The sequence below is a fragment of the Silene latifolia genome, chromosome X (assembly GCF_048544455.1).
Source record: "Silene latifolia isolate original U9 population chromosome X, ASM4854445v1, whole genome shotgun sequence".
NCBI classification, from domain to species: domain Eukaryota; kingdom Viridiplantae; phylum Streptophyta; class Magnoliopsida; order Caryophyllales; family Caryophyllaceae; genus Silene; species Silene latifolia.
In genome coordinates this window covers 5,584,281-5,592,798 of record NC_133537.1, presented here as the reverse complement: position 1 = coordinate 5,592,798, position 8,518 = coordinate 5,584,281, and the positions used below count along the sequence as shown (strand labels likewise).

The window sequence follows — 8,518 nt, the reverse complement described above, 5'->3', positions numbered from 1 at the left end:
GTTAAGGAGACCGAATTTGATGCATTGACAGAAGAATCACAGGTTTAAAGCGAGCAGCGTAATTGATGATCACAAGAAGAACCTGCTAATTCAATGAGAATCACATATTTTGTTGATATGATATACAGATCTGTCATGTTAGAGTATCCATAAATTTCACCAAATTACAAGGCGGCAAAAAATCAAGTAGCCAAAATCATTCTATAAGGCAGAAGGAATGATTGCGCATTCACACGACCTGCTAATTCAATGTTAGAGTATTCACATATTACAACGAGGCGAAAATCAAGTAGCCAAAATCATTCTATCAGGCAGGCAATGATATGGTGCAAACAATCAGCTTCTGGTAAGCCCGAGTTCCTGCAAACTTAATCGCCTACAACCTCACATTACTGTTATTAAATGGTAGTAGAGTGAGGTTGTAAGCGTTTAAGTTTGATCATGGCGGTAAATAACCGGCTAAAATCGGTGCAACTTCTGGTAACCCGAGTTACTTCAAAGGCGACAGGTTATTCATTATTGTTCGTTTAAACTTAAACGACTACATCCTCACACTACTGTCATTTCCGACTCTAGGCGGTTATTAAATGGCAGTAGTGTGAAGTTGTGAGCGTTAAAGTTTGCATAAACAGCTCAAATTGATAATACAAGGTCGACGCGGATTCCGATATCCCAAGTTCCTTAGGGAAATTTTAGGGAAATAGTAAGAGAGATGCGGCGGATTTTTTGTTAGGAAAATGAGAGAAATTAATTAAATTAGGGTTAGTTTACACTACACTATATAAATAGGGAGTGTATGTGGGCTTATGAGGGGATATGGGCCACATTGGCTAATATGTACGTACTTCGATGTAAGGACTATGTAATGTTTTTTTTGGTACAAACTCTCTATGTAATGTGATAGGGAGTTGTCGATACTAGAGGTGCTCATTGGGCTGGGCCGGGCTAAGCAGTGGCAGCACTAGCACAGCATAAGTGATGGGTCGGGCTGGGCCGGGCCAGTGTTGGGTTGGTTTTGTCCAGACCGAGCTCAGCCCACATAGTAGCGGGCCAGGGTAGGTCGGGTGGGCCGGGCTGGAAAATACGACACTGGCCCGGCCCGAGGGAAGGAACAGGTTGTGCTAGGCTGGCACACGAGCTGGCCGGGGTGCTGAAAGTCGGTCCACGAGACCGGGTTGGGCCGGGCGGGGTAGGACTGGCCCGCCATGTTGAACAACTGTATATGGTAGACAACAAATTCTTGTTTAAGATAGAGGTATAAAGTTTTCAGCAATTCTCCCTTGTGACGGTCACAATTTGCGACGGACAAATGTGACCACTTTTTGATAAAATGTAACCACTCAAATACTGTTCATAAAATGTTACTTATAAAAAAATGGTCACATTTGTTTCGTCGCAAATGTGAATAGTGTTTGTGACGGAATAGTACCCGTCACAAATGAGAATTGGTGTAAAGTTTTAGTCTTAGGGGCGTTTGGTTTGAGATCTATAAGAAATGGAAAGGGCAACAAAGTTATTTGATTTCCTTTGTTGGTGTTTGTTTATCACAAATAACGAGAATGAAATTCCCTTCCTTATCTCTCACTCCATCTAATTCCTTACCCCCACCCCCCAATGTATGAGATTTCATTACCCTTGTTACCTTTCAACCACCTTATTTACTTACCACCACACCAGTCACCATCAAGATGCCATCACCGCCACCAACACAGCCACCCCACATAAACCACCGCCACAACACCACCGCCACAACCTCCATGACGCCACCACCGACACCGCCACCGCCCCACCTAGACCACCACCCGCACACCAAAACAAATCACAACCCATGTAACAGCCCTAAATTTTCACGACCAAAACGGTAAAGAAGATATGGAAAATTCACGGCTGTCACTCCACACTTAGCTAAAAATGCCAAGTACAAGGTAAATACAGAGTAACCTTTAAATCAAAGTACATGTCTCAAAATTTTATCAAAACAATTAAACGTTGCAGCGGAAGACTTAAGTCTTACAAAATCTAAAACAATAAATAAATTTCAAATCCAATGATATTATAAAATTATAAATAGTGTAAGACGGAGTCTTTATTCAAAATCCTTCCACGCTCGTACTAATCCCCGGATCCGGTATGCACCCATGCAGCATCTCAAGCATCTCAATTGTACCTATCAACTGTACCCAAAACATAAATAGGTACAGTTCCGATGGGGAACGACCCAAAACATAAGGACGTCAAGACAAAGCGAGTTTACGAAAATAAGAAATATTGACAAATTCAAAAACAGTATTATAAATTAACAAAGCTTTGAAACCAAAGTAAAAACAAGAATTACATTTCAAAACCAAGTGCTGTAAATCCAATAATATTAACCAAACAATTCAAAACCAAAACTTTTACCACATGTGTGCCAAGGTCCTACCCTTGACACGGTCTAGAGGCACCACCTGTGCTTTGTTAGACTCATAAAAGTGCGCACCTCTCACATTTGGGCAGTCAGTAGGATGGAACCGCCAAAGGAGAAAGTCTAACTACCTAGCGAGTGGGGGCCGGACAATCCCCACCCAAATGAACTCGGGCCAAGAGTTTAGTTTCGGACGTAATCCCGGGAGCGTCGAGACGACCTTAAACCATCTAGACCAGAAGAAACCAAATTTTCCAAAGCGGCCTGAGCCGAAACCATTCCAATGTGTAACATTCAAAATTTAGAAATACGAGTGAAAATTCTTCGGTGCCACAATATTATAAAAACAGTTTAATGATTAATCCGAACATGCTCTTTACTTAAATTTAAAAAGGGTAAAAGTCCTTACCTCTCGAGACGGTCAATCCAAGCTAAGCTTAATATAAAAATTCTTTCTCTTCAAATCCGCAAGCTACAAGTAATACAAGTTACCCAATTACTACGCTCCTTAGTATGAAAGTAACTCCAACTTATCATACGACTCGCTATTACATCAAAACGCTCAACTATTGACCCGAGACTAACAAATGAAAAACACGAAAATATACCACAAGTGTCTCACTATACACACTGACAAAACTAGTTTATTATGCTCTCGAGATCAGTGGTCCTAACCAACCGTATCAACCTTCCTCTTTGTCTCAATACACCTGATCCAACTAAGGCTGAAAGGCAAACAAAATCACTTATTAGCTTGTCCACCTCTTTCCATTCTTTAAAATCTAGTGACCAATTCTCTTCTCTACGTCCTCCAGGTAACAACTCCAAATTGACCCAAAGTAGCCATTCAAGGTAAAAAGCAAATTAATTATAACTCAGTCAATCCAATTCGCAGCCTAAACCTGCAAATTCAACTACACTTACAACTTATGTCACGAGCTCACAATTTACGCAAACTAAGAAATTAGTATACTTTAACCGAACAATCGAATTAATATTGTCATACCAAGTAGGCTAAAACTAGCAAAGACCAACACACTCCCTAACAAAATTCCCGACCCAACTCTTAACATTCCGTAGCATAACCCAAGCGTCAAAACTCTAAGTTAATAAACTGAAATCAATAAGCTGAAACTGAACTTACGATCGATCACATTCATAACTCAAACAAAAGTATCACTCAATACTCCACTAACCTCATATTAACACTTGGTCCTTTACTGTATTGAACCCAGTTGCACTTGTCTCATGCCTATGTAGCTATTGAACCACAATCAATTCATACCAACAATCTCCATAACATTTGTATTCCTTCGTAATAGACAAATCGAATAAAGACTTACGATTTGTTTCATCCATATGCAAACAACACTCACTCAAACCTAATTTACTCAACTAATCCACCAATCCATACTCATACAGTAATTTAAAGACCATAATTAAAATCTCAAATAAAACATGTTCAAACTTTATTGTATGAATTATTTAAATAAATAAATCTATAGACAAGGACACTTACAAAAGATTTATCCAGTGCGAAAAAGAGGGAAACAATTAAAATCTGGTTAGAGTTCGGCAATTGCTCGGAAGGTGACGGCGTGCTGCCAAGAATAGAATAAGAATGGTGTAGAAGCAGGAGATCAGAAAAGTGATTTGGGGTGAATGTGAATTAGGGAAACAAGAGGGTAAAGTGATAGCAGGAGACGGGTTATAGGGTTTTGACAATTTGTTTTTTTTTTCTTTTAAGACGGGTCAAAGTCCAATGCAAAAATTCGGGCTTTATACAAAATATTTTTCCTCAAATACTTAAAAACGATGTATAAATAAAATAAATGTCAAAGCGATACTTAAATTTTAACAACTTTAATTAAAAAAAATCATTATTAATAAAATAAATGAGGGAGTAACCCGAAAATATAACTTGGAAATAATGGGGTATTACAGACTTCCCTCCTTAAAATAAAGCTTCGTCCCCGAAGCTTAAACTCTTTCGCTAGAACAGCCCCCAAATACCTTTATCTTACACATTCAGACTTTGGTACATAACTTAACAATATCTCACATTTCTACCAACTCCTATTTCCACAAGATACTATCAATTACACTATGCCACAAGTTTCTCGTTGTTCTCACGACCCAGGTAAAAGGACTGCTAAAATAGTTAAGAGCATGTCGGATGAAAAGAAAACACTTTTTTTTTTTTTTTTGAATTCTATATTTCATAGGCTCCAGAAAGTAAATAAATAAAAAGTAATAATTTCATGAAGTGCTCGATGTGCGCATACCACAAGCCTCTGACCACAAAAATAGTAATTTCAAGACGTGCTCAAAGTGCACAAGAAGACCAGAGACCAAATAACCAACGATACACACACTAAGTATAACCAATGTCAATGGGAACTACCAGCCAATACTGTGCATATTAATATTGTGCAAAGTGCAGAACTAATACCAACTATATGCATAATCATAAGCAATGATTAGTAAGTCGCATAAGAATAACTAAGCGAAATCCAAGATGGAGATTACATTAACTTTATAGCCAAACTTAAACAATAAAACACATGTATGAAGATCATAAAAGAAAAGTAAGCGTGCAAATATCAACCCTCTTAAAACAAAGCTTCGTCCACGAAGCGTAAAAATTACCTCAGGTAAAAAGGTGAGGGTACTTGTCTCTCATGGCGGATTCAACTTCCCAAGTGGCTTCCTCTACATTATTATTATTCCATAAAACTTTCACCATGTGGGTTTCACCTCGACGAGTTTTACGCACCTTAGTATCCAAAATTTGTATAGGGGTTTCCTCATAAGTCATCGTCTCATCAAGTTCAATAGTCTCCGGATCCAACACATGAGATGGGTCACTGATATATTTTCTAAGTTGAGAGACGTGAAACACATTATGAACTCTTTCTAAGTCAGCTGGTAAGTCAAGTCGGTAAGCTACCTCACCAATACGCTCCAAAATCTCGTAAGGTCCAATGAATTTTGGGCTCAATTTGCCCTTCTTACCAAATCTCATTACTCCCTTAGTAGGCGAGACACGCAAAAGAACTGTATCACCAACCTCAAATTCCACATGCCTACGCGTTTTATCCGCATAACTCTTTTGCCTGTCTTGGGCGGCTTTTATCCTGTCTTGAATAATCTTAACCTGTTCAACCATCTCAGTTATCATCTCGGGCCCCAAAATTACAGACTCACTAATATCATTCCAATAAATCGGACTCCTACATTTGCGCCCATAAAGCGCCTCAAATGGTGCCATCTGTATTGTAGCTTGGTAACTATTATTATAAGAAAACTCAATAAGATCCAACTTATCTTCCCAACCTCCTTGAAATTGCAAAGCACATGCTCGTAGCATATCCTCAAGTATCTGGTTTGTTCTCTCAGTTTGACCATCAGTAGTAGGGTGAAATGCAGTGCTCATCTTAAGTTTGGTACCCAAAGCCTTCTGTAATTTTTCCCAAAATATCGAAACAAACCTAGCATCTCTATCTGAGACAATGTCATTTGGGACACCATGGAGACGTAATACATGATGTATATACGCATCAGCTAGTTGCTTCTTTTTCCATGTATCCTTCATCGGTATAAAATGAGCACTTTTAGTCAGCCTATCAATAATTACCCAAATCATGTTATTACCTTTCTGTGACCTTGGTAAACCAGCTACAAAATCCATAGAAATCGAACTCCATTTCCACTCAGGTACTTCTAGAGGTTGTAGCTTCCCTTGAGGTCGCTTATGCTCACTCTTCACCTTTTGACATATCAAACAACGAGCCACGAAATCCGCAATTTGCTTTGTCATCCCAGACCACCAAAATGCTGATTTCAAGTCCTCATACATCTTATCACCCCCTGGGTGAACAGAATACGGCGTCGCATGCGCCTCTGTCATGATTCTTTCCTTGATTTCCTTATCATTAGGTACACACACTCTATCTTGGAATTTAATTAACCCATTCTTATCGCGCTTGAATAATGCAGGTTCATTAACAAGCTTGTCCTGCAAAAATTTATCTCCACCCTGCAAATCCCTAATATCACTTGTCAAACTATTCTCAGCACTCAGTATATTAGACGAAGTCCCTGGTTTGGCCATTTGGATCGCAAAGTTCACAAACTCTTCCCGCAGCTTATCACGATGTATCACTAACTGTATCATATGGAGAGATTTTCTGCTTAAGGCGTCAGCCACCACATTGGCTTTTCCTTCATGATATTGAATTTCAATCTCATAATCCTTGATCAGCTCCAACCACCTTCTCTGCCTCATATTTAGCTCTTTTTGTGTGAATATATATTTTAAACTTTTATGGTCAGAGAAAACCTTAAAGGGTACACCAAACAGGTAATGTCTCCAAATTTTCAGCGCAAATACCACAGCCGCCAGCTCTAAGTCATGGGTGGGGTAATTTTCCTCATAAGGTTTCAACTGTCTAGAAGCATAGGCAATTACTCTTCTATTCTGCATAAGCACACAACCTAACCCATTCTTAGAAGCATCCGTATATACTTCATATTCCTCATTACCATCTGGTAAAGCTAGCACTGGAGCAGTAGTTAACTTTTCCTTAAGAATCTGAAAGGCTTCCTCACACTTATCATCCCATTGAAACTTTGTTGTTTTCTTCATGAGTGTAGTCATAGGTCTAGCTATTTTAGAAAAGTCTTTCACAAATCTCCTATAATAACCAGCTAAACCCAAAAAGCTACGAATTTCGGTCACAGATTTTGGTCTAGGCCACTCCTTCACAGCTTTAATTTTAGCAGGATCAACCGACACCCCATCCTTTGATATGATATGACCCAGAAAAGCTACTTGATCTAGCCAGAACTCACACTTAGAGAATTTTGCATACAACTGTTTTTCCCTTAAGATGCCCAAAATAACGCGTAAATGCTCCTCATGCTCCTTCTCATTCTTCGAGTAAATCAAAATATCATCAATGAATACCACAACAAATTTATCAAGGTAAGGCCTAAAAGTTCTGTTCATCAAATCCATAAAGACAGCGGGGGCATTGGTTAACCCAAAGGGCATCACAGTAAACTCATAGTGCCCATATCTAGTGGAAAACGCAGTCTTAGGGACATCTTCAGGCGCTATCTTCAATTGATGGTACCCAGATCGCAGGTCTATTTTAGAGAAAACAGAGGCGCCTTTCAATTGATCAAATAAATCATCGATCCTAGGTAAGGGATACCTATTCTTAATGGTAACTTGATTCAATTCCCGATAGTCAATGCATAACCTTAAGGTTCCATCCTTCTTTTTCACAAATAACACAGGAGCACCCCAAGGCGAAACACTAGGCCTAATATACCCTTTTTCCATCAGCTCATCTAATTGCTTCTTAAGTTCTTTCATTTCCAAAGGCGCCATTCTATATGGTGATTTAGCAATTGGACCCGTTCCTGGCACCAAATCTATCTTAAATTCAACTTCCCTATCCGGGGGCATTCCGGGTATGTCCTCAGGAAAAACATCAACAAACTCACTCACCACATGTACATCACTTAAGTCAGGGTATTCGACCCTCAGATCTCTTATATGACACAAAATCAGCTCAGCTCCCCTAGATATATGTTTCTTCAATTTCATAGTAGAAATAAGCTTCACTTTAGGACCCCTAACACGACCCTTATATGATACTCTCACATTTTTAGGCCCTCTTAAAGTAACTTTGCTCTGCCAACAATCGATACTAGCCCTATGAGCTCCCAACCAGTCCATCCCCAATATGACATCAAAATAGGGTAATGGAAATTCTATTAGGTCTGCCTTAAAATCATGACTACCAATGACTACAGATAGACCCTTATACACTTTTTCACAATTTACTAAGTCTCCGGATGGCATAACAAAATCATAATTTACAACTTCATTAGGCTCTAGGTTAAGTTTCTCCACAAACTTAGATGAAATAAAAGAATGAGATGCACCACAATCAAATAGGACATGAGCTAAAACAGAGTTCACGGAAAAGTTACCCGAAACAATGTCTGCATTTTCAGCTTCCTCTCTATTCATGACGTAGAGCTTTCCTGGAGGTTTCTTGTTGCCTTGTGCTACATTCACCTGCCCCGCAGGTTTGCTAA

At 39.2% G+C, this 8,518-nt stretch overlaps 1 long non-coding RNA gene across 1 annotated transcript; it reads right to left on the bottom strand.

Annotated features, from left to right (window-relative positions):
• Positions 1–1,871: 1,871 nt before the first annotated feature.
• LOC141621161 (uncharacterized) lies at positions 1,872–2,901 on the bottom strand. The gene is made up of 2 exons (XR_012532121.1): positions 2,814–2,901; positions 1,872–2,174 (listed from the first exon to the last, which is right to left on the bottom strand). It is a non-coding gene; the product is annotated as an uncharacterized LOC141621161 (long non-coding RNA).
• Between the last annotated feature and the right edge of the window lie 5,617 nt (positions 2,902–8,518).